We start from the raw sequence: 27,306 nt of genomic DNA, 5'->3' as shown, positions 1-27,306 counted from the left end.
CTGAAGCTCCAGTGACCCCGGGCTTGAACCCTGCTACTCCCCATTCCCTGCCCCACACTGCCACTGGGAATCTGTGACCTTAAGTTCATCAGGAATCACACACTTTTTAAAGGCAAAGGCTGACTCTGTCTTATTTTTTTCATTTCTTCTTTTTTTGTTCTTTTTACAATGCTATACCCTCCTTTGGCGAAGTGTAAAGTGTATTTTTTATCTGTTAAGAATATATATTTTTGACATCAGAATAATTTGTTTGTTAATTTTCATTTACCTTAAAAAAATACAGTTAGGTCACCATATGAAAAACAAAGGAAAAAATATTTCAGTATTTTATGATTTGTAATCGCTTTCTCTTTGCAGACGAGCCCAGATGGCTCTTAATTGGTTGGCAAAGGGAGCAAAAGGTCTCTTTTTTTAGGCATGAGTGAGTGTGTGATTGTTGCTGCTGAACTGCTGCTGTGAAAGGCTGGCTGCATGATGTGAAGATGGAACAGTGTGAGCACAGGTCACACAAAGGAACCACCAGCCCTGCACACGGGGGGACGTCGGGGGTGTTCTGTGTATGTTTGCTGGGAGGAGGTGCTAAATGAGAGACTGTTTGAAATCGAGAAGTGGAGACATGTAAAGAGGATAAACAGGCAGTCAAATATGAAAAAAGAAAACTGCTAATAATGCTATACTTGTGATACTTACACTTATTTCTTCTTTAAGTAAAAATAAGGTTTTGGAAGTTAATAAAGTTGTAACTTTCACTGAAGGGTATGATTAAGAAGATTAAGATATTTTTTATAATGTTTTTCTGGTTATTTTTTTCATGGCCTCGGAGAAGTATGCATACCACTTGGTATTAACATGAAAGTATTTAAGTTATTTTATGTTGTTTAATGTGACACACCAACTCATACAGTAAGTAGCCTAATCGAGAAGCCAGAATAAAAGTTGTACAGAAATAAACCTGAACAAAAAAATGTTCAGGTTTCTGACCCCTTACTGTATACCCCTTAATACAATCCAGTGCAACCAATTAGCTTACAAAGCCCACTTAGTCATAAAATGAATTCATCTGTGTGTAGAAATCTTTGTGTAAACAACTGTTTTATGAAGCCATGAGATGCTTGTTCAGGGTGATCAAGACCAATGAAGACATACATGAGTCAGAAAAAACATTGTACAAAAGTCTAAAGCAGAATAAAACAATATTCCAATCACTGATCATCTCAAAAAGTATTGTTCCAAACTTTTTGAAAATTGACAAAATATAACTACAACCCTACCAGGGCATGGGAGCAACACCTAAACGTAAAAGTCAAGCAAGGACTGAACTATATGAGAAAATAAGCAATTAAATTAGTTCTTTGAAATATGCCTGTTAAGTAAGTGGGATTGTAGTAATTATAAAATTGCAATATGTTATGTTTACACATAAATCTCTAAATAGCATAGAAGTTTAAACAATACAATACAAAAAATATTTTTATCTTGTTATAAACATGGCATATTTTTACTAAAATATTGTAAAGAAGTCAAATACTTATACCTACAGTCATAGACTGTTAAATATTACACCTGCATTTTTATACAACTCCTTGCAGATATAGTACAGTGCACTGAGGTATTTTGCTCAACAAAATTTAGATCCATTGAAGTTGTAAAAGACATATAGGGGAGTCAGACCTGCCGAGATGAAGACCTAGCACTTGTTCAACACATTCTGACTAGATGTCTCTATGAGCAGGAGACAAAATTAAGTTGTGTCAAAATGTCAGGCCAAGGGAGAGGTTGAGGTAGACGTCAAATCAACAGCAGTCCGATACAGGATCCCATTACCAGTGACACTACACGGGTGCCCCCCAGCCAAAAGTTCCCTGCACCCGAGAAGTTAAGGTGTTGCTTGATTCATTAGTGCCCGTCTCTGAGCCGAGGTGATGACTCTCTCATCGTCCAAGAAGGGTGAGAACTGGAATGTCTTTTCTTTCTGTCAACACTATGTCACTTTAATTTCTTTCTCTGACGCCCAGCCTTGACACCTGGAAAGGTTTGACCGAGCACCATAGCAAGGGATCATAGGAGAGTCCTATTTAAAGGGAATGGTTGACACTGTTGACATTTCATTCTTGCTCTACCTTCCAGCTTCACCTGTTCTTTTAAAAAAGAACAAACGCTTTACAATAAAAGGTACATCTGTCGTTCGTTGTTTGAAATACCTGAAAATGATCAGTCATAATTTAACATTTTCACGTTAGAACAACTGGCTAGACATTATCTAGTGCATTTCTAAATGCGATCACAAAAAGCTAGAAAAGGAATATTAAAATATTTGCAGTAATTCAAAATTTAAAACTAAAAACAATTGCAAAAAATATTTTTTAATACCCACTATTGTGTGGTATTTGTATTGAAGCATTTACAGTATGAAATCACCCATAACACATAATAGCTGTCAATGGATGCACAGTGCTAATAATGTAATGTGCCCCTCCCTAAGGGAGCTGATCTCCTCATCTGGGTCATGGTGAGTATTAAAAGGGTTAAGGGTGCACAGTAAATTTATTGTGGGTCTTCCAGCACCAATGTGCTGGAGCACTAATGGATGACCTTGGGGTTTGGCTGTTCCAGACTTGAGGAGATCATGTCTCACCACCTCCCTACCAACAGGATGACCCTGGCTCCTCTCTGCCCTCGGCCTCAACCTTTAACTCAATGATCTTTGACCAAATTATTAAGCAGACACCTGCTTTCCGTTATGTGCTGAGAGAGACTCTGGGTTAGTCTAATTTTATGTAGATGTGTGAACCAACTGTATACATTTTACCCTCAGTCATTACTTTAACTTGTTTAATCTAAAGCAGATAATAAATATTTGTCTTCATAATTTATTTTTAATATAAATACAACTTTTCCATTTGTAGTCATACAAATGTCTCTGAAAACTGTTGATTTATGGCAACATTAGCAACTGCCAATAACTTATATAGACAGGTTCCCAAATGAGAGGACAAGTATTTGCAGGATATAATATTGAGCCTCGGGGCTAATCACTCCAATTAGATTGTTTGCTGTTATCGTAGTACATCTACAATACCGTTCATATGCAGTTACACAAAGCAAACATACTGTATATAGTGATATGACCCACAACTAATTTCTGTTAAAAAAAAATGAAAACTTAATTTAGCAACCTCCAATATAAGTCACTATTATTATTTTTTTTTTTTAAAGATGATATTTAGGATCTAATGGCTTTTATCTTGTTATTTTTAAAAATATGTAGACAACAAAGTGGATTACAACAGCCGAGAGAAACAATCGGCCAAGGGCAGCTGGGCCAGGACTCGAACCTGGTATATGGGTCATGTGCCCTTCTTGCATAAAAAAGCAGCATCATTACTAATATTAATTTAAGGACCATAAACACTCTTTATTCAACTTAATCTAAATTTTTAGGCATATTGGAAATACTATAGATTTAATTGGTAAGAAGTGAAACCTATAAACTATAAAAAGAAAGGAAAGACATAAGGGCAAGAGAAAGGAGCGATGTAGGAACGGGTTTATGGACAGATAAATGGGTGAAAGGATGGATGGATGGATATTTTTCTTTCCCCATTCTCTTTTCCTTAATTTCTAAAATCAAAATACATGTATTTCCAGATTGTATGTGATTCCTTTTAATTTGCACACACACACAAAAGAAAATTGTATTGTATCCCATTATTATTTTCTGTGTGTCTTAGGATAGAAAATGTTACAAATGACCTATTCATTGTATGCACATATTAACCCCTGAAAGAGAGGAAGGAGAAGACCATTTTACTATTGTACCCAGTCTAACTAATGTACTTCTTCTTGTCAAGGGCACTAAGGCACAGGGAGTTGCCCCAAAGACTGCTTTGGACCTCGGGGATTAGTATGTGTCAAATTTAAAGGGAAAAAAGGAAAAGAGAGGAAAAAAGGCTGCCATTAAGGTATAGCTTGGAAATGACTCTGACCCAGCTCTGCCATCTTGCATTGTCACACCATCTGCACAAATGTGAACTTTGCCTTCAAATCCTGGCTTCTCAATTAACATGTCCAGCTGGGTGGAGAATTCCGTCAGCTCCCTAATATCATTACTGCCACAGCAGACTGGGATATAAATATTAAAAAAGTGCCTAGAGCTCTTTGCTTGCTATAGGACAGCTCTGGATTCTTAACTTAGAATAAAGTTCAGTAACACAGCAGGGTAATTGTGGAGCATTGTGATCTTGTAGACCATAATACAGAAGGGATGTTTTTTTTAACCTTCTTTCCTTGTTCCAACTGTTTTTCCTGATGGGGATATCTTAAACACCTGCATGGTAAAACAACACATCTTGCAATGCTAAACAATGGCAAAGACTCAAGCCTCTCTGAAATATTCTAGTGGTCACAGACAAAAAGGGTTTACAAAGCATCAGGTCTTCTTCCAAAATGCAAGATGTGCAGTCTTTGTGATAGCCCCATTGCAGCTTGAAGGACTCTTACTTTAGGCTGTATGTCTGCATCTCTCTGTGTGTGTTTTGTTGTATGGATAACTGTACTCTCCAGAAAGAGAGATCTTAAGAGGAAGTCTTTGAATGTAGGACATTGGCGCAATAGCAGTTAATCTTCCCCCACGGCTTTACAGACGGCTGTGGATTTAGGAAGCTGGCATCATAACTGACCGGTGCTGTTTGATTAGATAACAGGGGATCTACTGCAGGCATCAATGGTCCGTTGTGCTAAAATGAAACAGTGTGCACTCTTTGCCGGCTTTGAAGGGGGTAATTCTTTGACAGTCAGAAGGCATGAGCTGCCAAGCAACATCTACAGCAGATATTCTAAAATCATTGCAATAACATGGACAGATATTGGGAATTGGCTGTCGCTATGACCGTCACGGCCTGAGTCCTAGAATCAAGATTGAAGAACTCACCTTCAAATATGGTGAATGATAATAAAGACTTTGAGTAAGTTTTGCTTAGCAGAGTTTGATGAGAAATATTTTGATTTATGGTCAAATCTAGTGCCATAATTTCATGATTTGATCATTTTTTCAGTAACATTGGAGTTTTATACCTATACTTAAGCAATTACACAGTAAAACAACAACTATATTTAAAAGTAGTATTTGCACATGGAAATAGGCCTTTGCACCATACCCTAAAAAAATAATATTTGCAAGGGTGGGTGGAACCTTTTTCAGAGACCGGTTGTGTTGCCGGCCAGCTATATTTGCCGCAGAACTGACATTCCTTATGTTTATGTTTCCATATTATGGCTGTTGCTTATGGTCAGAAAAAAATATGCCTTTTTTGTAAGTGAGGGAAAATTATATACCGATCTTCTTTTAGCCAGCTGGTGATCAGTGTGAAGCAATAGGTAGTGAAAGGATTGTTGTGTTTCTTGATACTGCATAATATCAAAGATGTCTGATATTTCATTAAAAAAAAGCAAAGGAACATCATTGAAATTTATTCTCTTTTAGATTCTAAGCTTTTTAATCAAATGCTGAGCTTTTAAGCCCATGCAGAGTGAATATCTGCAGTTTATTTATTTATTGTTTTCCATGACTGTAATAGAAACCAATTACATACCCTCATCACTTAGAAGTAACTACTTCAGATCCATAGTTTACAGAATTTCAGGTTTTCCAATATGGGTTTTTATATCCTCAATTTTTGGCATGTAAAATCACATACAGTTGAAAAAAAATTATTGTCAGCCTTGTTTTTTTTTTTTTTTCTAACAGAGACTACATGTAAAGTCCAACTAAAAGACTTAATTCAGCCTCCCCTCATCCAGTCGCTGTCTGATCCACCCCGTTGCAAGCCTATCAGCCATGCGCCACGCCTTCGCTGTGGCCAATTGTCATCCAGCAATCTGGTTTTAAAGCCTTTAAATCCATGATTGTGTCTGCTTCCAAACAGGTTGGAAACCTCCTTTACCATTTTCACCATCATCCTTTTTTTCATCTAGTGTCCTTCCTGATACAGACTTTACAGGATCAGGTCCTGGGGGGAAAGATGTACCTATCCTAATTCAGCTGCTCAAGCATAACATCAGAATTTTCTATGCATAAGACTTCCACCAGGGCCTGAGTGCCAAAGTCTATATTTCTCATCCCGATGAAACTGCCTATTTGTTGCTAGTCATTTGTGTGGATCTTTCCAGGTTTAATTTCTTATTCTAAGGCTATAGAATAAAAACAACAAAAACAAGAAGCGAACCCTTGTACTTTTCTTTTTTTAAGGGCTGTATATGGGTTTACATGCTTAATTGAGTCTTTCATAAGTTAAATTCAAATTCTAATAGGATCTTTGCGAAATTTAATTAGTGGGTGAAATTTTTAATACATATAGTTTTAAACATGAACTACGAATACAAAGAAATTTGAATTTATGGATTGACAGGTTTTTCTTTTAATCCCAGAAATATGCTTCTGCGTGGTTTTCCAATTACAGTGGATTACTTCCTGAATATTGTAAAATAGGTAATGACCTCAGTCTGAAATGTATATATAAAAAACATTCTTTGTGTAATAATTTTTTTTTGTAAAAACTATGAATATAAAGACTATAATTATACAATTTTATATTCTGAATGTGCCTTTACATGTTCATTACAGTTTTTAATAAATTTTATTATATCGACTTTATCATAGATTTAAGAATTCTATTAAAGAAGAATTATATTCTATTAAAGCTTGAATATATATATATATATATATATATATATATATATATATATATATTCAGAGTAATCATATCTTTGAAGCTAATATGTCATGTTTTCAAGGAAGAGTTTAAAAAACAATAATTAGCTCAATTTCTTGAGAGGCTTGCAAGGCCCACAGCAAAAGTGAATGATAAAGCTCAACCCTCAGCTGTACTCTGGTAGAGGACCTTTGTCCCCTTGAACAAAATATATATCTGAGTGCATGTGGGTGGACATCACTGGAGATCCAGACGCATTTGGGGTCTGCATGGGGGGATAATGTGCAACAATGATATCTTTGATCATTGTTAGAACTCCCCAACGCAGGAACTGTGTCGAGTGTGGTTATCATCAACCCATTTCTATTCCCCAAGCACAAATCATTTTATGGCTCCTTCATCCCGTGTTCCAAAACTGGGTTTCAAAAGCAATTTCAGCTGGAAAATAAGGTGCTTTTCTTCAATTTTAAAGCCATTTGTATCAGGGCTGGTGTTGTTTACCTTGGTAGTATATTGGTATTTACATACCTCTTTAAAGGAAAAAAGGTGGCTGTGTATGATTTATGGACTGCCGCAAGAGCACAATTTTCTATGCCGTACACCTAATCTGAGAAGGTGTGGGGAAAGGTCATTGGCCATACAAATACTAAGGCCCTTTTACACTGAGGGGGTGGATATTCATTTTCTTAAAAAAATGTCAGTTAGCTCTACTTTATGATATGTAGAGCACACCAGGCATGACTACACCTTTGGTTTCAGCCTTGGGGTTTGACTGGTGAAATGCGAAAAAAAAAAAAAAAAAAAAAAAAATCAAATAAAAAAAATAATATATATATATATATAACCACTGTCTTTGATAACACTTTGATAACTGTCTTATTTTCTTCTGTTTCTATGAATTTCTGAAAACAATAATTACAGACTAAGAGAAACAAGAAACAGCGTGATATGCTGTCAGGTGTTAGGATCAATGCCATGTTTCAGAGTAGTAACCTTTAGCCTCCCCCTTGACTCCTGTGCGATCCGATACCATGGGACTGACAGAGGTGGAAAATATATTTTCTCATACTTAAGAGAACATGACACCACTATTTTTTCCTTCATAATTTTTCACAGATATATTTCCTCTAAAGCATCTGGCATGAATTTGATCTGCACAAGAAAAGAGAAAGAGCCATGTTATGTTACTGTTTAGAAGCAATTCCCTAAAACGATAAAGACCTGCAATGGGTTATGTTTACAGCCAATCCAGTCAATTATCAGGGTGCAGTAGTGTCCATTAAACCTGACTTTGTCAGGTGGATCTTTATTAATATTTTTATGAGCTTCACATTCCAGTGGGGTGTTGTGTGGCAAGGACGCGTGTTTAGTCTGCAGAGAACAAAAGGAAGACTCCCACAAAGGTCAGCCAATTTAAAGAACCATTAAAAAGCAAGCCGCATTAACAAAGACCATTCCAATCAAGATATTGCTGAAATAACATAACTAAAAAAAAAACTGACAGCTTAATTTGTTGCGTTTTATATGTTGCTCATATCTAACTTTAACGTTAATGTTTTGAAAGGTTAGAAGAGATCAGTCTTAAAGGGGACACTGTGCTCAACGTGTATCTTTAGAGTTGCTGTTCTACTCTGCTACAACCAGAACAAAATTTACCATTGGCAAATCAATCTATTATATATAGATTTGAAAAGTAGACAGTGCCAGTTTTGCAGATTACATTTCATGTTAGGGATTATACAGTCATTATTTACAGTATGCTCACTCCTTGCATGGATGGACCAATTTATGAGGAAGCAGAGGATCAAGTTCAGTCCTAATGACAACCCTCTATTGACCTCTCCTGAGAAAACAAATGGAGCCCCAAGGTGATGTTTCAATATCACTAACTACTTGGGTGTCCCAGGAAAGGGAACAGATGTAGGCCTGAGGATGAGGAAAGGGTGAGGTATGGGTCAAGGTCACCATACGCCAAGGTTAGGGTCAGATAAGCACTGCTGGCTCATGGGCCTTCACATACCCACAGGCCATAAAAGGGAGGCGTGGACAGGGCCTCCAGAGCTGGGGATCTGCTGTTATTCCACCAAGTGCCAGAGGGGTTGTTGAAGGGAGGGGGACTAAGTCCTTACTTACTCCAGATCTTATTCCCTGCTTTGGGCTGTTGCTGCAGAAAGAATTGATGAAATGACTGACTTGACTATCAGTAAAAAAGATAGTTGTTTTTGAAACAAAAATCGCTATGAAATATATTGATTATTCAAGTAATCCAATCAATATACTATTATATCAAATAACTGTAAAGAAAAGTACCTGTATTTCTGTGTTTTTTGTTTTTTTTTCTCGTAAGTTTTTAAAAATGTTAAAACTTTAAATGTTTTTTATAAAGCTGTCATTTCAGAGGAAAACTGGACTTATAATAAGCCAATGCTATGACAATGAGTGCATTTCTGCATTTCACAAAACACAAATTCTTGTGTTTTTCAGTTACAGGCACCAAGGAAGCGTCTCTAATTGGAAAAAAAAAAATCTAAACGAATTACTTCGGGTTATTTGTTAAGACTATAAAATGTCAGAGTCTGCCATTAGTTGCAGTGGGAGATCCCCTGGTATTTGGAAGGAATAAATTAGCTCCAGCACATTTATTTTTGACTTAATTAATAAGATAACCTAAGTGATTTATTTGATTCCCCAGACTGTATGGCACAATAATAACCTACAGTGCGAGGTAAATTTGCTAAATGTGTTCAGCCAGAGAAGGACAACAGAAACAGAGTGAGTCTGCAATTACTGTCATATTCATGGGGAGGAGGATCCTAATAGGGAGATTTTCTGCTCCATATCAGATCAAATGAAACTGTATCCTGGTGGGTTGTTGATTTTCTAATTAGAAGGTGCAAGTAGTTTGATAAAACTCTTAAAGACTGTGGTTACTCTGGTTGTCAGCTAATTGTGTGTCTGTTCATTCTGCTGTGGCATCAAACATTTTTATAATCCCTGACTGTAAATAAAACTTATCTGGATAAATTACATGACAGTAACTAGAATCTAAACAATCTAAATATAAAATCATTCAGCTACTCCATTCATCAAAAAATGGTCTGATAGGTATTCAGGAATATTTGAAAAATGCAGATCCTCTTTTCATTAATTCTTATTTTCAGGTGTAAAAACAAGAAATGACCTTTTGTATAATGAGGAGATTAAATAGTCAACGAAATAGGAGAAAAATAAAAATAATTGCATTCTTCAAAAGCTTATAGAAATAATGTAAGCTGCTTTAGATCTGACTAGGTGTTTTTATTTATTTCCTCTCTGTGAATCGAAAACAACGTAGTTAAAAGCAAATTAATGTTTGTTAGGTAAATTTGCATATTTCATACTTTGCACATTCAATTTTCCCTTGGGACTAATAAAGTATTTCTCAACTAAACAGAATAATGCAATGCTGAAAATTGTAGACGCAGACCATTATGCTTTGCTGCAAAATACATACAAAAAATAAACATTCCACAAAGCAAGTGTACAAAAAAATTTTCAGTAAAACTTTACCTATTCCTAATCTGCAAATTCTTTTTGTATAACTGATGAAGGTTCTCAGTCATCCAGGTCATAGTCATTCCGTAAAAATTCAAAAAATATCCACTGGATTTGGTTTTCAAGATTTGAAGACGTTTCGCCACCTCTCCAGGAAGCTTTCTCAATTCAGTTTTTGTATAACAGGAAAAGAATATAGTAAAGAGTGCTAGTGTTGCTAATAAGAGTAATGTACATTTGTACCCCCATATGACAACGTTGAGCTTTATCACAATATTTATATAAACATTTGAAGCATAGAACTTTTCTTAGTTTTTATTTTTCTTAAAACAGGAAGGCAACAAGTAATCATTCTGCACCCAGCATGATGCTCTTAGCTCTGCAACCATAGATACCTTACAATAGTTGATCGCTGGCATTAATTATGTGCTTTCTCCCAAAATATTTAACTAAATGATGGTACAATCTGCAACCTCTTTGCAAATCTCATGATTATTTCAGTATCTTTTGTATAATTTTTTAAACGTGTAAATTATAAAGTTCTGTGCATTGTTACACATTATGTTAGTCAATTGGCTCTTGTAAAGCATGACAGATTATATCCCCTGATGAAAATGGACTCTCTCAAATTACTTCCTTTTGGCAGCTAGAGCTTGTTAGTCATAGGCTCATTTCACTACAGTAGAACAGTGGTTTCTAACCATTGTCCTCAAGCATCTATGCCGTGTATGTTTAAGATTAGTCTCCGTTCCAGCACACCTATATCAAGTGATTCCATGACCACTGTCGGCAGACTGCAGAAAGAGGTCCACATTAGGAGTCTCCTTGCAACAAGAAAACAGCTACAACATGCAGAACCACGGAGATTAAGCAGCAGGGTTGAAATTCAAAATAATATTTTTTTAACCCTTTAGGTAACATATTAAGCAGGATTCAATTGCTTAGACATATTGACCGAATTTGTCATTAAATTGAGAGAAAACCTTTTTTTCATCCAGCTGATAGGCAGTGTGTAGCAAGCCTCCCCCTCAGGGGGAGGCAGTACTACACCTGCTTAGTCCTGCAAATTCTTTAGAAACACATTTTTAACATGAAAACAAATTCTATTGGTTTTAGAATCCAAATATTTTAAAATGTTGATATTCTTTGGTTTACCATGCTACAGGCCCCCTCTATATTCAGAACAAAACAAGCCAAATTAAACTTAGAACATGCACTCTTTGAGAACAGTGAGATGTTAATAAAGGAAATTGCCTTTAAACGTTGTTTACTGTTTAAGTATATGGCTGTTTGTAAGCCATTTGCTTTTGTTGCCTCATTTATACTTTTTTTTTTTTTTTTCACCCTGGTCCTCAAGACAAATAATGTTCATGTTTAAGATGATTTCGAGCTTCAGCACATCTCATTTAGAGTTGATTATTGATTCATAGGTTTTTACTGTAATCCATTAATTTTAATCAGATGTGTTAAAGAAGGGAAACATGTAAAGAGGGTGGCGTGTATGATTAGTAGGATTAAAAACATTAATGTAAGCTAACCTACCTGTAGCTGATAAAGCAAGGGACAAAAAAAAAATATCCAAGAAAAACAGATATATGCAGAACATAAAACATAATAGTGTGAAATATGTTAAGCATATACTGTATATTCAATTCATTGAAAAAGTGGTGTTTGGATTCATGCTGTTACCAACTTGTCAAAAAAAATGTCAAATATCATAAAGTTGTAAGCATTCCTAATTCAATATTGGTCACTGATAAGGTGTCATCATCTAGGATCTTTATTGTGAGATCTTTTTTCTTCGGATCTGAGATCTTTTGAGAGCTCGATTTACATCACTCATGTAAACTGTTGTCATAAAGAGTGATAAGCCAGCCATGGCTGGGCTAGTCAACATACTGCTCTGGCGGAATAACAGTCAAAAGAGACACAAGAAGCAGATAAGGCCATGAGCAGAGAGGCAGAAAGGAGGAAAGATGAAGACCAAGCAGGGGATGGAGGAGAGAAATAGAGAACGAAATGACTCCACAAAGGTCACTCCTTTTTTGTAGTCAACAATTGACATTTAAACACACGTCTCAAACGTCACTGATAAAATTACGCGAGATAATGGAGAGCGAGCCGCTAACACCGGCATGCAATTATAAACAGTAATGAGATGCAAAAATGCTAATGTCTTTGTGCACGCTCCAGCTTCCTTTTGTGGGGTGCCACAGCGTCTGTGGTGGATGATAGATGCCATGCTGGTGGTGGCAGACAGAATGGTGACAATTGGGAGTGGGAGCAAGTGGAGAACAGAAGTGGAGCAAATATGCCACACACCCTCACTAGAGTAAATCCCATCACTGCCCTTGCTAATGCTACCCTGAATGTTTTTCAAATCCATACAGTTAATTAATTGTAGCAGACATTTTATCATCAATGGAGCAATTTGGTTTTTATGGATTAATGCGATACCAAGGCTGCAGTTAATCTAGGAGGGTGAAATAAACTGAGACTGAAAGTTCCCCACAAAATGTGCGTTAATGCAACAAATGTAATAGCAAAAACAATAGGATTCTAATGTGCTTCATGGAAGCATTTTTTCATTAAATACTAAGAATGAGCAAATATTTTGCATGTATATATGGCTTGCTGAAACAGAATAAGAAGCAAGAAACTGGTGAATGCATGCTTCTGGGTGCTGCTTCCCTCATTTGCAGGTTGGCCCTTTGCAGACCTGTCACCCACCCCTGTACCTCTGGTGGCTAATAAGAAAGGAACACAAGACATGCTAGCAGTCATGCTGTTTGTTAGAAGCAATTAATTTCTCCAAGGCCTTCATTCCATTCAGGGTAAGCTTTTGTGCTCTAAATCCCACTATTCTGTGCTCCTCTTTTGCTGCGTAGGAGGGTATGAGAGAGTGGAGGATCGGAAAAGAGAGGGAGAGCCCGAGACAGAAGCTTTGGATGACAGATTATCTTGGTCCAGTTAAGCATGTAATTGCTCAAATGAGTTAAAATCCCCTTCAAATATCAGTCTCTGCACCTCATCACAAGCAGTTCATACACTCAAATATTTGAGTATTCACAAAGATGAAGCTTAAAGGTGTCTTCAGCTGAAAGCAGCCAAGACTCTGTTGTTTCATTTTATTTCTAAGCCAAAGAAATAAACAAGATGAGTACACTGCCTCTCTGAGTCTCTTCTTTCTTTAAAGTTTTGCCCCTAAGGACTATTAGGGACGCCCAGTTACCTTGAAATGATTGCAAGATCAACATGAATCTTTACCATCAATGTCATTGCAACCCATTTAAGATGAATGCTCAGGTTCATCTAGGGTGGTACTTCATCTATGGTGGCGCTTCCACAGTCATTGTGTATTTCTCTACATGACATTTTTCTATATACAAGTAAGCCGAAAGTTATTTGAGTTGAATTTAAAATATTTTTGTTCAAATGCAAAGGTTCTTTCTTGTAGGAAAGGACAGAATCTTTGAAAAGAGATTTAGACAATAGGAGCTTGATCTTAGAAGAAATTGACCTTTTATAATGAAAGTGTTTGTCAAAACATAAACCTTTTTCAATAGTCAGTGGATAATATTATTATCACTATCTTTATTGGCACTAGAGCAATCAAACCCTTTTTATGTGTTTGCATGGTTCCACCTTTATCTTAAAGATTTAGCTTCAAGGCCAAGATGTTTGGAAGTCCTTCTTGCATCTCGCTATTCTTTAGCTCGCTCTGCAGATTTTCTCAGACTCAACTTGGAACTGTGGCTTGGTAACTCAAAACTGACATATTAAGGAAGATGGATTACAGAAGCTTGTTTTTTCAGAGTTCAAATTATTAGCCAAAATAAAGCTTTAAATAGATTTTGGAAAGATAATAAATACACATACTGTACATTATTTGTTTTATATACAATTTACAATTTATAAGTGGTATTGAAGTTAATAAACTGTAAAATGAAAATAGTTTTTTTTCTAACAACCAATAACAGGAAGTTGTCTTTTTTTATCCCTCTTACTGTGCATGGTGTCCTCAAGTATTTTTTAATACATATAATAGCTTTTGTTATAAACATCTAAATTATACTTCTTACCCTAGATCCAGACAAGTTGAGATACAGTAAGTAGCTATTTGGCCATTTTATGTTGGTCAGTAAACATCTACTTTACTAGATAGCCCGTTTTTTTGTCTTTCACATTTTAAAGAGTGATTAGGAGAAATTGTTTTATAGAGGATGTCAATGACAAAGTTAGGTACAGTATTGCAAATAAAAATTTTACAGACCCTTTAGCAAACTTAAAATCAGCTTTTTATCTGTGCTTCAGACCAGTTTGATTCAAAGTGTGAATATGCACACAAAAAGTTTCGGAGATTATGGTAGTACAATAAGGGGATTAATTATTAAAAGTTTTACACATTTTTAGTAAATGTGGGAGGCACTGCAATTTGTAATACATGAAGTTTTTTATGTTTGTTTTGGAAAACTAGATGCAAGAAAAATGATGGACTTGGAAATGAATGGGGCTTTTTTGCCAGGTGTTTTAGGCCCTTGCCAAATGCCACCCTCAGAGCAGAGAGGGTGTCCTGCATTGCTTCCCTGAATGAATGCTAATGAGGGCGTGTGTGTAGTATGTCTGAATGTTATTCACATCACATCAAACTGGGCCTGCAAAGAGGTGCAAAACTGGGACTGGCAGCTTCCCAAACCCAAACAACCTGGAAGAATGTCATGCGATACATGTTCCTGTGACAGAGAACATGCATGGATTAATGTAGAAGAGGAAACTGTTTTGACAACATACTACTGTAATTTGGGATACAAGTATTCCTCAAACCTCAACCTCTTTAGGAATTTCTTATTTTCTTGTATTTTACTCAATCTCAATGAAGATTACTTAGTCTTGTTAAATTGAGTTTGCAAAATGTAGCAAACTATACTTCACTTACCGGTATGCTAAATAAAAAAATTCAACTTAGGTAAAAGTTATGCTTCGGTTGAAAGAATGTTTTGATAAAATTACTGTTAAAAAAACATATTGTTTAACGATTTAACTGCTTCTTAGTTGCTTTTTACTAAATCAACACATTTCCATGTTACCTCACTGGTTTGTTAATGTTTCTTTCATTTTTCTGTGTCATATTTGATATCCAAGTTTTTTGTGTTTATGTTTTAATAAAATAACCATGAACGCTTAATTAGAAAATTGTACTTTTTGGATTTTTTAAGAAAGCTTCTCTTGTTTTTGCATTTTCATAGTAATATTTTACAAAATCAAAAGGAAAGGAAACATTGTTAAGTAATAAGCTAAGAGATTTTATTCATCTTTGAAAACTTTTCTGCTGGGCGGTTTCAAAATTAAATGGTTCTCCCGAACTAAACCAAAAATGCAAAATCAAAAGTACCTCCAATATACATTGAGCAACAAGAGTTTGTTTAAAACTTGTACTTGCATTTACCATGCAAAGCGCAGAACCACACAAGATAGAATCAAGACAGAAACCAATTACAGCCATTTAGGATGGTCTTGTTGGCTAAGGTGAGACACTCTCTGGATTGGCTTCACATTTGCTGAGAGCTGATGGGCAGACAAGGTCACTGAATGTACAAGCTCTCATTTAAAATATAGACACGAGAGCAGAACTGGGGTTAGCTGGGTCTATCAGAGCTGTCAATCAATTAATGACAATTATTGAGCAAGGACGCCTGTGGGAGGCGAGAGAGGGAATGAGATTGACCATGGGGGAGCGACACTGAGAATGGGACGAATTATGGAGATTGGAAAATAATGACCAAAACGAAATGATATCACTAGCCCACACAACTGGATCGTTTACTTTCCAACATAAAATGAGTCAGTTTGATCAACATAAAAGTTTACATTTTCCCTTTGCTAATTATAACACAAAACTCTAATTTATTATTAAATATTCCTTTTTTTATTGTATTGACTAAATCTTTTCTAATCTTAAAAAAAGTAAGTGAAACCTAAAATGATCCATCTAACATATTTTTTTTTGAGGAAATAGTTAACAATAAAGGTAGCCCTTTTTCCTGGTCACAAACAGAAAGTCAGCAAAAAACTTGGTGTCCCATCGTATGATTGTGCTGCTGCTCTGTTAAAATAAATGAGTATAGGACAGAGTCTTTCTAAACTAGGAGGGAGAGAAATGAGGAAGGGAAAGCATTTTGAATTTCTCCAGCTGGCAAGCTTTAATTTTCCACCATTCTAATTAAAATGCAAATTAAATTTATAATTAGCAACCACAGTATCCGAGAAACCACCTTGTATGCAACCCAAACATATGGGGCAACCAGCGGTGGGTAGCATCGTCTCTAGGAGACAGCAGAGGTGGGTGGCAGGACTGGAAGTGTTTGTTGAAGATGAAACCAGTGATCACAGGCCCCGGCTAGTGACACGGGAGCAGTTCTTTGCTCCCGCTCCTCTGGGTTAGGAGCCTCCTAAGCTCTCAAAGTGCAGCGAGGCTTGGGAGCACAGCCCAGTTTACTCTACTGTCACTACCCTTGTCACAGGTCACTGCATGCCTCACCTTACCCACGCACGAGTGAAGCGACAAGCACTGCTAGGGTCAGCTCCTCCAAATCGAAAGGTTTCTGACCAAAATTAACCTTAGCTGACACCCAGATAATTAATTTTTCATTGATGGCTGTTCTATGTAAACAGTTCTCAACTCAGCCCAAAAGCCATACCAACCTTATCATACAGCTGTGATTTAGTATTATATTTAGGAAGGATTTTAATTCAATTAAATAAACCAGTGTCAAGACCATACCTATTGACCAGAGATACATGTATTTAAATGAGGTAAAGCTTTAACCTACTGAAGCTGGTTTTTGTTAATTCCATTTTTTTCTGCTCTTTTATAAAGATAAAAGCAAAACAAGCATGGCTTTACTTATACTTAAAAAAAGAGAAGATAAAGTGATTGTTTATTTTACATTTATACTGTATTAACAATCGTTTATCCTCTGCAACTCTAGTGCGGTTAGCTTTGCAAAAGCAACACACCACTGGAGAGAATACAGATAATAATTTTAGAATTACCTCAATACTCTTTATACAATAATACACAGGTAAAAAAATCCAGACATAAAACAAATCACCTCCTCTGAGCTCTGTTGCACCTCTATCAACCATAACTGTTTAAAACAGTTATGGTTGATACTTCTAATTAGAACCAATAACATACTTGAACCATAAATGCACACAAGCTCCTGGTGAACACCTCTTCCAGCAACCGAGACAAGTTTGAGACAGATAAGTGTGAGTCCAAGCAATGGTCCTTCGGAGACCCCTGGCTTTTCTCCTGACACTGCTGAAACAGCAACATCAGTCGTCCATCAGTTGTCACAGCCTACAGCTAAGGTCGGAACAAATCCTTGTCAAAAGAAAAGGCCACATCTTACCATGAGCTTTTGCTCAGCTGGACAGTTTTGCCAGTGACACTGTGTCAAGAGACTGCTATCCAGCTCTATAGTCATTCCCTGTGACTGACTTACTCAATGAGCAGGTCTCATGTGACCTCCTCCAATATCCTGTCCCATTGACACCTGAGTGGGCCACCAACTTCCATTAGGCAGTTAAGTGTCTCTACTACATGACAGACTTATCTGGGAGGCTGTCAGCTGAGTTAACCTGTAAAGCTTTGGTGAGACAACCAAATGTGGCCCTGTGTCACAAGTGACACTGTTGCTGCTCTATCAATAGCACTTTTGCTTTGCTGAGTCAAACATTAACACCTTGTCATTTCTAACCATGAGGGTCATTAACAAGTAGGCATTTCCATTATTCCTTGTTTGAAAATCATCTTTATTTATTTCATACTACCATTTTCAAGTTTTTCTTGGCCTTTACAAAACATTTGGTGAGTTGAACAAGCACTGCATGCTCTTTGTATTTTAGCACCATTGTAGGGAATTGACATTGCCATGTACATTCTGGCCAGCTAGATACAAAGAAAACCTTTCTGTGAAATAGTCAAACTGCAGAGCAAGACAAAAAAGTCAAAATGATATATGGCTTTGCCAAACTGAACGTCAGCTTTGGAAAAAACGTGGTTTCTAAGTATAATCGGCCATTGTTTCCCCTTCTATAAGAAATGTTCTTGCTAGCTGTTTGGTTTTTGCCACCTGTTGCCTTGTTAATCATGCTGAGAAGATACTCATAAATCATAACATTCTTCAATTAATCAAGCTGTCAGCTTCAAGGTGAGGGGTCGTGCATGCAGGAGACAGAGGTCATCGGTGTGGTGCGAAAGGGTCAGGGTGGTGTGGCATCTCTTATTCTAAGGAAGTGTCAGCTGAGGAGCCAATTCCACAAAGGAGAAATCAAAGTCCAAGAGACACAAGAGGAGGGGGGTAGCTGGGAAGCCTCAACACAGCCAGAGAAAGAAGCCAGGGTGTAAAGCATAAAGCCAGTCAAATTGACCTGTCATTACATCAAGAGAGCAGTGCCAAGGCGCTACATTATCACACTCACCATACCCTTTTGGATGACAGAGTTCCCGCAACTTACTAGGTTCCTGCAGTACACCATTTGCATAATTAACAAGTCATTCATGTGTCATTCATGCTACTTCTATTCATTTGCATGAGATTTTGGATTAAATAGCAAGCACCACATTGCATAATTATATCAAAACATGCCACATAGTGTAACATAATCATTATGCTGGAATTCTTAACAAGGATTAAATAAGTGTATTACTGTATAATGCACCATAACAAAAATCTAAAAAAAAAACATGCCTTATGCATTTTTTATAATTTGAAATATGCTTTAAATTCAACTGTGTCCAAGTGTGGACATCCTAACTAGCAGTGTCAGGAGTAACATCATTAAATAATAATGGCATTAATATAGCTGATTTTTTTTTTTTGTAACAGAAAAATCTAATATATTACTGCACCATCTTGTTTGCGCCACATTACAACAACACAGTCAATTAAAGACTGTTTCCATAATATCACACTCTGCTATGGGAGAGAACTACTTTTTGTGCTGGTAGATAGACACATATTGAATGCCTATTGGCTGAAAAGGGGTAAGGTGAGCAAATTATCAACAAACAAAGTGAGTTGCAAGTTGATGGCAAAGAGCCCCACAAATTCAATAATACCCTATCTAGTCCCTTGGTTCCAGTGGATGTACTAGCAGTGCAAAAGCATGCTTTCTGTCAGGCACTGCATTCCACGTTTTGAACAGAACATTTTCAGAGAGGAAGGACTGCACAGTTGGACTCATATCACTCCATGATTCCGTCATTGTGCTATAGTAGTTTACATGTAGGCTTTACAAAGATCAATACAAAAGTAAAGGCGTTATTAGGCCAGTATTAAATACCTATGGGCAGCCTGGTCTTTATCTAACCACCTTCCCTTGCTTTCTTTGAATTGTTAATGGGTAAGCAAGTTCAAAAATATTTTGTTAGTTATTTTCTAAATTTCATGCATACATTTATTATTATATGTCTCTAAACATGCAATCCATTATCTGCACATGTAGTCTGTTATTGTGAAGTCGACCACAGCTTTTCATCAACTGACTTCCCATCTGAATGATCCACTCTGCTCTAGACTGACAGGGAGTTGATGGTGCGAGCTACAAAATTATAACAGCCGTGTATTTTGGAGAAGTGATAGGCACTGGCACATCTGGGACGCTGGAAAGGACCAGCACTTATATGCACTTCCACATGCAGTGGAACAGAGGTTAAACTTGAGGTACAGACACCGTTTAATGCTCTCTGAAGTCAAAGGAAAAACATGTCTATTGTTGGCTTTTAGTTCAAAAGAAAAGATTTTATCAAAGCAACTCTATTCTAGTTAAGCACTTTGTATTCTCTTAGCCTTGTACAAAACAAGGACTGACAGCTGGGTGCCATTTTGTTGCAAAGCATTTCTCTGTACCTCTTAAGTATTAAAATAACAATTTGAATGGTATATCGCCCTTGCTAACTTTTACAAATGCAGAGATACTAGGAAGCATTGTAGATGGGAAACATCAGTTCAGGAAGTAGAAGTTAGTCATATAACTGGTAGATTGCCGATTCTCAGTCATTGCATCCTTGGACAACCCCTGGGCTGGCACAACCACGCCAGCAGGCAAAACCAGGGTCAGCCACTGTCGCTCTGCTACAACTGCAAGCTATAATGAAACTTGCAATTTTGGTCATAATGTTTACAATGTAGCTCACCTGCATGTAAATGAGTGGGTGAACTGTCCGTAGTGCAAACCGCTTGGGATTCCTCAAGCTTGATGAGAGTGCTTTATAGGTACAAGTCAATATGTTAAAGGAGAAGTTCGGTTTTTTACACTTTAAGCCCATTTTCTGTAGTGTCCAGGATGAAATCGAATGAAGGACACCAAAATTTTGACAATTGCTCCTGTCTCTGCTTTTTGGCTCATTTAGAATCACCCCCTGGCTGCTTTAGAATGGCTAGCATAGAGCATGTCCGATAATGTCCTTAAAACAACCTTAAACGTTCTTTTTTTTTAATATGCTACTCACCGTGTCGTCAGCGCTGTTCAATGACGTTCCAAAAAAAGTTTCGTGAAGAAAAAACGTTCCTGTAGTGTTTTATTTAGCATTTTGTAAATCCCATTGAGTTCTGTAGGAATAGTCAATATTCCGCTGCCACCGGAAACGGAAATGGGGCCTGTTTACACAGTTGTATTCTTTTCGCTTCACTCTGCGTACTCCGACGTCGAGGTGCTAACGTCTCTGTTAAACACTTTAAAAAACTCTGAAAATGGAATACGAAAGGTGGATTCTTGATTCTCGACGTCGGAGTACACAGAGTGAAGCGAAAAGACTACAACTGTGTAAACAGGCCCCATTTCCGTTTCCGGTGGCAGCGGAATATTGACTATTCCTACAGAACTCAATGGGATTTACAAAATGCTAAATAAAACACTACAGGAACGTTTTTTCTTCACGAAACTTTTTTTGGAACGTCATTGAACAGCGCTGACGACACGGTGAGTAGCATATTTAAAAAAAAGAACGTTTAAGGTTGTTTTAAGGACATTATCGGACATGCTCTATGCTAGCCATTCTAAAGCAGCCAGGGGGTGATTCTAAATGAGCCAAAAAGCAGAGACAGGAGCAATTGTCAAACTTTTGGTGTCCTTCATTCGATTTCATCCTGGACACTACAGAAAATGGGCTTAAAGTGTAAAAAACCGAACTTCTCCTTTAACATCCATAGTCTACCTGTTCCCTGGAATAGTGTGACATAAAGAGTTTTTTTTTTTTCTTATGTAGCTTGACATGATTCTTCAGTGTTCTACACATTTTCTATCCATTCTACGGTTGATGTGCATGATATGAAGTTTTAAAATATCTAGTTCAATTTATCCTTTAAAGGAAGATTTACAAGAGAAAAAATGAAATGCATAAAAATATTTACATAAAAAATGACATAGACCAGTACTTGCAGTTTAACTCCCATCACCTACAGCAGTATAATTTAAAGGTCAATAGGGCCCTGTATCAGAAAGTAGGCAATGTCCCCACAAATGGAGGAGCCACAGAGAGGAGAAATCACACACAAGATGGACCCTAGAGCTTCTGGTATGTAATCTGAAGAAACAGAGGTTATTTTTTTGGGTTTTTTTTTAACATGACACCCTACTGCCTTTGAACCCCAGAACACATTACTGCAAAGACTAGTTCCCCCTGAAAATCTGATTCCACTGCACATGAGCGATAGAGAGACTTTGAGCAATTATACATGAGAAAAACATAGCAGCTAGTGCTCAAAAGAATAGCTTCTGTGTTGTTCACAGAAGAACAACATAATCCGGCCAAGATTCAGCAGTTTACTCTCATCTAAAGGCCAGCAGTCATTCTATCAGGTATGAAGACACTCTCATCCTACACTGGAAGGAACGCTGGTTTAAGAGAAAATTATAGAAAGCATCTTTGTAAAGAGAAAGCATCCATTGATCAAGCAGGGATGGAAGCCTTTATGGCACTGGTCTTCCTCTTAGAATTCTGTTATTGCATGATGCAGTCTACAGGAAAGCACAAGCGACTGCAGGAGCCCTAATGATTGATCATTAAGCCATTGGTCTTCGTTTGCATGTGAGCAACCAGTTTCTAAATTTTCCATTTAGCGGTCGATTCACTATGCAAAAGATACTCCTAATGAGGCTGAGTTTACTTGTTAACCCTCAGACAGAAGAAGAGATTAAAGCCCTGAACACACCGACGTCGATTTTGCATCTGATCCTGGACTACGCAGCAGTTTACCTGCAATTTCATGGTAGGAAGAGAGATGCAGTTACAACTGAAAACACATCCGTTTTGGGGGAAAATACAAAATAAAATCTGTTAATTACACGTAAAAACGGTCAAGTTTGGGGGAGCACAGCACATGTATAGCAGGAGGGACAGACTTGTGCAAAACCATCAATAAAACATTATAAAAAGAGAATACTTTACCCATGATATTTCAGGAGGACAGAAAATTGATAAAATAGTGATCCTCTGAGCTACACAAAAAACAAAATAAGGGGGGAGAGGTTGCGGGTAAGCACAGCATATCACTATGCCCTTTTTAAGAAAATTAAAAACTTTAACAGACTTCACAGACCTCGCTCTCTGAGAATCATCTCTCATTAACTTAGGCAGCAGTTAAACTGCCGCACAGCATTTATTGCTGCGTTTTTCTTTTCTTTAAACATAGTTCCTATTATATTTTCAATAAAGACCTATTCAAATTCTCTATCTGTTCTAGTGTAAGAGAAACTGCCCAGACTCATTAAGTGGGGCTTTGCTTTGTAGCTGCAGAGGTTGTTTATTTATTTTATTTATTTATTATTAACTTTTATTAATCAGTCCAAACTTCCAGGACATGGCTGTGCAACTATACTGAAAGTAGAGCATTACTCAGAGAAGCTTGCATAACTGGAGGAGCTCAGGAGATTAACAACCCAGGTGGAAAAATGGATTGAAAAGACATCTGCTAGTCATGAATTCTGCAGATTCAGTCTTCACAAAAAAAGTGGCAAAAGGGTATGAAGAATTTTGAAAGCATGCATGTGTATTAGATTGATTAGATTTATCCCTCTGCCATGAGAGATCCGGTATATCAGGTGACACATGTATTGTTGTTGCTCGTACACAGCCTACAAAAAGAGACACTCAGGTAATGATGCTAAAGGTGCTTCCCTGAAAACTTCTGCTGGTTGGAAGTTATTGCTCACTAAGAGAAAACTCAGTAAAGGCTGGCTGTTGATATACTCCAGAGCAGAAGGTGGCGGTACTGCGACCAAAGCCAACCACCAGTAGTAAACAAGAAGAAGAAGCAAAGCCGCATAGCCAGGTGTAGCAGAAAAAAAATCAGTTGTTGTAGAGAATTGTGTGGGTATGGCGAGTGGGAAAGAACAGGGGTTGGAAGACGTGCCAGCAGCACTTTATAGGTCTGCTGTATGGGACCACTTTGCATTTAGAGTGACTTACGATGACAGTGGAAAGAAAGTTGTGTATAAAAGTGCAGCAGTGTGCAAGCATTGTGCAACACGTGTTGTTTATGCTAACAGCAAAATGACCAATAAGTCAGGCTAACAATCAACATATACTGAACCGAAAACCGTGACCACGAAACCGTGAACCGAACCGAACCGTGGATTTTGTGAACCGTTCCACCCCTAATATATTTATAAAATAATTGCATAGCAAAAAATTTCCTATTGTTTTTGCATTGTAACCCCCTGGATAGACATTTATTAAGCTTTTACTTCTAATTTAAATTCTTTGTATGCTTTGTGTTTATTTGGTCTGTTCTTTACACATACTGTACACTCTGATGGACTTTGCAACTCTGATTTTACTTTTGACATCAACTCTTCAGTCTGACTTTTCTCATTTAGTCCTATAAATCTTGGGCTAACTATGAAAGATAACACAGTAAATAACATTTTATGTTAAATTGTTGAAAAACAAAAAGAGGTAAAAATGGATGCCAAATGTCTTACAGTACTGTTTTATAGTATAGATTTCTACATCTTACCCTGTGCTTAGATGTTTGTCTTCATAAAAATGGTTATGGTCAAATAATTGACAAAATGATGGTCAAAAACCAGATTAAACATAAATCAGTTCTAAGATATTGCTGTAAATCATTATTTTAAAAAGTTGAAGTGTGAAAAACCCCTTAAACATTGTAGGTTACTGCCATGGTCTAAAATTTTTTTTGATGATGTGAGATAAAGGCCAGTGTACATACCAGATCCGTGCCCCTGCTGATGATGTCACAATATGGAACAACCACTAGGACAAAACGTATTGCACCTTCTTCCTAAGATTCAAATGTCTTCTGGATTCTCAACTTATCATTACCTATATTTGCTATTATTTTATGTTTGTTTGGCGACCTATAGTAGCTGAAAGTAGGAAATAATCATTAATTTAAGAAGTTGACTCAAAATTTCACCATTCTTCTTTTTATTCTTTTTATTGAGAACTGAGGGCTAGAAAAATGGAACATCTTTTAATATTACATTCATGGAGATATAGGACAAACTGTTATTCTACTTGTACAAAATTAATGGTCATTGTTGACAATTTTCAATTCAGTTTAATTTGGTTAATTTATACAGCCCCAATTCACAGCACATGTCGAGGCATTTTACAGCAACAAATCAACCAGATGATACAGTCAGATTGCTTCAAAGTTTTGTATCTAAGGAAAACCAGCTGATTGCAGCAACTCAATGATTCAAAAGCAATCCTTCACACCAAGCATGCTTGTAGCAACAGTCGAGAGGAAAACTCAATTTAAACAGGAAGAAACCTCCAGCAGAACCAGGCTTAGTGAGAGCGGCAATCTGCCGAGGCTGACTGGGGTTCAAGGAGATAGAAGCAAAATTAAAAGTATTGTAGCTTAATATGTGTAACTTGGTTTAAGGTAAAATAGGCTAACCTGTTGGCTATAATACTGAGCACAGTTAGCCAATGTGCTACCCAGTTCTGCCCTTAATACCACGGTTACTCAGTTACTTTGTTCACCATAAATAGACATGCTTACACCACGGATGCTCCTGACTTGGAAAACAGAAAACTTGTATTATGTTATTATCGTTGTCCAGGCAACCACACTGTTTTACATTATTGTGTTACGTCACTGGCAAGTGCAGGGCCCAAGCAGATCTGGTCCCTAAAACAGTTTTTCTCATATTTGGATTATTTTTTCTCCACTTGTTAAAATGTACTGTTTGTTACAGTAACTGAATCAAAAAGGTTAATACATTTTATGAATACTTGTTGTAAAGGCCAGTTTTGTGAGGATAAATTTGCATCACAAGTACAGGTGCTGGTCATAAAATTAGAATATCATGAAAAAGTAGATTGATTTCAGTAATTCCATTTAAAAAGTGAAACTTGTATATTATATTCATACATTACATACAAACTGATATATTTCAGATGTTTATTTTGTTTAATTTTGATGATTACAAATGACAACAAATGAAAATCTCAAATTCATCATATCAGAAAATTAGAATATTGTGAAAAGGATCAAAATTGATGGCCCCTGGTACCACACTCTAATCAGCTAATTAACTCAAACCACCTGCAAAAGCCTTTAAATGGTCTTTCAGTCTAGTTCTATAGGCTACACAATCATGGGGAAGACTGCTGACTTGACAGTTGTCCAAAAGACGACCATCGACACCTTGCACAAGGAGGGCAAGACACAAAAGGTCATCGCTAAAGAGGCTGGCTGTTCACAGAGCTCAGTGTCCAAGCACATTAATAGAGAGGCGAAGGGAAGGAAAAGATGTGGTCGAAAAAAGTGTACAAGCAAGAGAGATAACCGCACCCTGGAGAGGATTGTGAAACAAAACCCCTTCAAAAATGTGGGGGAGATTCACAAAGAGTGGACTGCAGCTGGAGTGAGTGCTTCAAGAACCACCACACACAGACGTATGAAAGGCATGGGTTTCTGCTGTCGCATTCCTTGTGTCAAGCCACTCTTGAACCACAGACAGCGTCAGAAGCGTCTAAAGAGAAACAGGACTGGACTGCTGGTGAGTGGTCCAAAGTCATGTTCTCTGATGAAAGTAAATTTTGCATTTCCTTTGGAAATCAAGGTCCCAGAGTCTGGAGGAAAAGAAGAGAGGCACTTCATCCACGTTGCTTGAAGTCCAGTGTAAAGTTTCCACAGTCAGTGATGGTTTGGGGTGCCATGTCATCTGCTGGTGTTGGTCCATTGTGTTTTCTGAGGTCCAGGGTCAACGCAGCCACATACCAGGAAGTTTTAGAGCACTTCATGCTTCCTGCAGCTGACCAACTTTTTGGAGATGCACATTTCATTTTCCAACAGGACTTGGCACCTGCACACAGTGCCAAAGCTACCAGTACCTGGTTGAAGGACCATGGTATCCCTGTTCTTAATTGGCCAGCAAACTCTCCTGACCTTAACCCCATAGAAAATCTATGGGGTATTGTGAAGAAGAAGATGCAATACACCAGACCCAACAATTCAGAAGAGCTAAAAGCCACTATTAGAGCAACCTGGGCTATCATAACACCTGAGCAGTGCCACAGACTGATCGACTCCATGCCACGCCGCATTGCTGCAGTAATACACGCCAAAGGAGGCCCAACTAAATACTGAGTGCTGTACATGCTCATACTTTTCATGTTCATACTTTTCAGTTGGCCAACATTTCTATAAATCCTTTGTTTTTATTGGTCTTCAGTAATATTCTAATTTTCTGATATGATGAATTTGAGATTTTCATTTGTTGTCATTTGTAATCATCAAAATTAAACAAAATAAACATCTGAAATATATGAGTTTGTATGTAATGTATGAATATAATATACAAGTTTCACTTTTTAAATGGAATTACTGAAATCAATCTACTTTTTCATGATATTCTAATTTTATGACCAGCACCTGTATTTGTGCATTATAACTACGAATTTGAAGTTGCAAAATAAAAAGAAAAGAAAATTTACATTTTGATACTGTATATTTTTGTTGAAACCTTGACTTTCTACTGAAACAACAATGTAGGGTTAATGTTTCTACATAAA

Source organism: Cyprinodon tularosa, unplaced genomic scaffold, assembly GCF_016077235.1.
Source record: "Cyprinodon tularosa strain WSP-4 unplaced genomic scaffold, ASM1607723v1 ctg71, whole genome shotgun sequence".
NCBI classification, from domain to species: Eukaryota; Metazoa; Chordata; class Actinopteri; order Cyprinodontiformes; family Cyprinodontidae; genus Cyprinodon; species Cyprinodon tularosa.
Note: the sequence above shows the minus strand (reverse complement) of the source record.